Source organism: Budorcas taxicolor, chromosome 14 (assembly GCF_023091745.1).
Source record: "Budorcas taxicolor isolate Tak-1 chromosome 14, Takin1.1, whole genome shotgun sequence".
NCBI classification, from domain to species: Eukaryota; Metazoa; Chordata; class Mammalia; order Artiodactyla; family Bovidae; genus Budorcas; species Budorcas taxicolor.
In genome coordinates, this window is record NC_068923.1 from 30079129 (window position 1) to 30082453 (window position 3325).

General features: G+C 49.6%; 1 non-coding gene across 1 annotated transcript; it reads left to right on the forward strand.

Moving 5' to 3' along the window:
• The first annotated feature begins 699 nt into the window (after nucleotides 1–699).
• On the forward strand, nucleotides 700–772 carry TRNAM-CAU (transfer RNA methionine (anticodon CAU)). The gene has a single exon. It is a non-coding gene; the product is annotated as a tRNA-Met (tRNA).
• The last annotated feature ends 2553 nt before the right edge of the window (nucleotides 773–3325 follow it).

The following is a 3325-nucleotide window of genomic DNA, read 5'->3' on the forward strand; positions in this document are numbered from 1 at the left end:
CAGTGACAGAAAGCGGCCTTTAACAATGAATGTATTTAAATAAGCTGATAATTAACATAAAGGGCTCGGGGTAAAGGAGAGGAGAGGGCTTCCAAGATACCGAGGCTGCGGCTCGAGGTGTTTCCAGTGCTGTGGGCGCTTCTAAAAAGGGTGGTTTCAGCCGCCGAGCTCCGAGCAGCGGTGGAAACTTGGGGCGTCAAAAGGGGCTGGGCACCAGGCTAGATCGGGGGTTTGTGGTGAGACCGGAATAGTGTACGTGTGTTGTGTTTTCAAATCATTATGCTTGTGGGCCCCCACTCCAACTGATTGAGGCTGGGGATATCTCTGTGATCACAGCACGCAGCACCGGGCCGGGAACACCAAGAAGTGTTTCACGAGATCACGACTGTGCAAACGCTTTGTAAGCACGCTACAAAAAGAGGAGTTTACAAGAGTAGGAAGAATCTCGCGGCCCAGGGTCTCCCCTACTCAGCGCCGGAGGTCGGATAAGCCGAAGTGTTTGTTGATTGATAACCAGACCATCAGTGGAAGTAGACCAGAGAGGCGTGGGTGGTTCAAGTAAGGCAGACTCCGGGGCAGGAACTTCGGTGTCCTGGGTCAGAAACTCTGCGGAGAAAAATGAAGCTCTGATTTTCTGAGCATGCGCACTGGGCCGCCGCAACAGCCTCATTATCCTACTCCCGGAAGCCGTTCGTAGGTGCCTCGTTAGCGCAGTAGGTAGCGCGTCAGTCTCATAATCTGAAGGTCGTGAGTTCGATCCTCACACGGGGCACAATACTTTTGCTCGCTCCGGTTTTTTTCACTCCTGCTAGAAAGATGGGTCTTGCTTGAGTAGACCCGCAAACCCCGGACGTCCGTGCCACCGGCGTGCTGGCCTAGCCTCCCCGAAGTACCGAGTGCTGCCCTGCGGGCTCCAGCGTACTGGGCCCGGGTGGAGGGCTGAAAGGGAGGCCAGGGCATGAAGATAAACGGTTGGGGGGCGGGTATCCACGTGAGGCAGACTAGCACTCCGTGGGCTGGGTACCGGATGAACCCCTCGGGAAGATAACCACTCTCACCTCTAGCGCTACGAGTCCGGGTACCCAGGAGGTGCACTCACCCCGCCACCCCGCCCTGCACCAGGGATCCTGCTCTGGCTTTGAGCCCTGTTGGTGGCGGGGATGTGTACAGCCCAGGGTGAGGGAGCCCTGGGGTGCTCTGGGGGAGTAGCTGGAACCCAGGGTTTCCCGGCGAGGGTCCTGGTTATTGACACTTGGCCGCGAGGAAGGGTGGGTCTAGGAGACTGTGGGGAGGTGGGTGGCACTGTGTTGAGAGGCTAGACCGCGCGCGGGCGCAGAGCGCCACGTGAGCAGGTCGGGCTGCAGAGCTGGGAGGTGGCCGGCTGTGATGGGGTCTGGGGGAGGGCGGTGTTAGGGAGGTTGTTCAGGCAGCAGGGCATAACCTGACAGGGACTGTGCTGACGCTGCCTTTCCAACAGCTGCTGCCTCCTAATGTTCATCCATGAAGTTTCTGATAATTCAGTCATTCTGAACAGGTCAAATAGCAAATTAAATTAAGATCTGATGTAATAGGGCAGAACCTATGTACCCTATTGCAAGTTAATCACCTCAAGGATGTTGCCTATAAGCTTAAATTATACACAATGGCCCATCTCTGGGAACCCTGCCTCCCAGGTAATGAGCATTAAGCTGAAATACCTTTGGTTAGCTCCCAAGAAGTCTCCTGACCAGGCCCACCAGTGCAGGAGTGTAGGCAGAAGAAGGGGCTTCACAGCCCCTTCTGGAGGCTAACCAGAACCGGAAATGTTCCGCTACACGCCCTTCCCTTTTAGTATAAAAGAAGTCTGAATTACTAGCTCAGGTAAGATGGATCTTTGGAGTCCACCATCTTCTTGGCTTGGTGGCTTTCTGAATAAAGTCGCTGTTCCTAGTCCTAGCAACTCCTCTCTCCATTTATTGGCCTGACTTGCCTTGCCATTCATGGCTAGCTGACAGTTGGGGAGTTTGGGGGTAAGGCCCTAGCAGCAGGCAAGACCATTTGTCCTGAGGCTCTTCCTTCAAAACTCCCCGAAGCCGCACTGGGCAGTTGGAGCAAGGAATCAATATTTGGGAGCAGACAGGCTCCAAACAGTAACCGTAAGTCTCTCTGAGGGTGTGTACAGTTGGGAACTTTATTTCTTCTTTTGGGGCTTTTTCTCTGGAATAAGCCAATTTGTTTTGTCTTTGAGTGGGATACCCTGTTGGAGAGAGAAAAGAGTTGGACTTCTGCCTAATTTGTGAACCAGTTCATTTGTTTCTTTGGATGCTAGCCTTTATGTATGCAGTTTGTGTTTTGCTTGTCTTTAATTTTTTTTTTTTTTAATTTAATTTTGCTGAGCGGGGGTCTTGGTTGGGGCACTCGGGAGCTGTAGTAGCTGACCAGGGATCGAAGCCCAGGCCCCTGCATTGGGAGCTCAGAGTCTTAGCTATTGGATCACCAGGGGAAGTACCTGTCTTGGATTCTTTAATGTGTTTGTTTGGCTGGGCCAGGTTGTGGCACTCAGGATCTTTAATCTTGCAGCATGTGGGATCCTTAGTTGTAGCATTCAAACTCTTAGTTGCAACAAGCGGGATCTAGTTCCCTGACCAGGGATTGAACCCAGGCCCCATGCTTTGGGAGCATGGAATGCTTTTGGTATTTGGACAGACTTTCCAAAAAAGATCAAATTCTAAATGAAGTTGGTTTAGCCACTATCTGACTTTGAGGTTTTCTGAAGGATCCCTGGAACTCCTAAAATTATGTGTCTCTCCATCTCATAGAGAGGAATATTAAACTAAGCAGGCTTATTTGGTGTGTTAAATCACATGGGAAGCATTGTCAGATAAGTGGTGGTAAAACTTACTTTGTATTGTACAGGTAAACAATTATTATTTAATAATATACACATCTTAGAAATTATATGGAACTTCTATAGTTCTGGTGTATACTAGTAAATTATATCAGGCAAAATTTTAGTAATTATCTTGCACAGTATGTCACAGCAGTAACCATGTTTCTTTTCAATTGCATTTTAATTTGGTTGATGCCAAAACAAAACGGCATCCCTTAGGTGAGCAATTGCTATTTATGGTTCTGTGGTGGCTTTTGAAGGACTCTATAGCTATTTTGTGAAGAAGCAGGGAAGAATGATGAAATCTTTTATGTGCAAGCATTTGTGCTATTACATCAGGGGAAGTAAGATAAAGGAAGGGAATGAAAAACAGAGTGAGGATACGTTGCTTCAGACTTTAACTCCTCCAGGTGAGCTAGCTGTCCCAGCCACTCTGGCCATTATGCCAATATATCT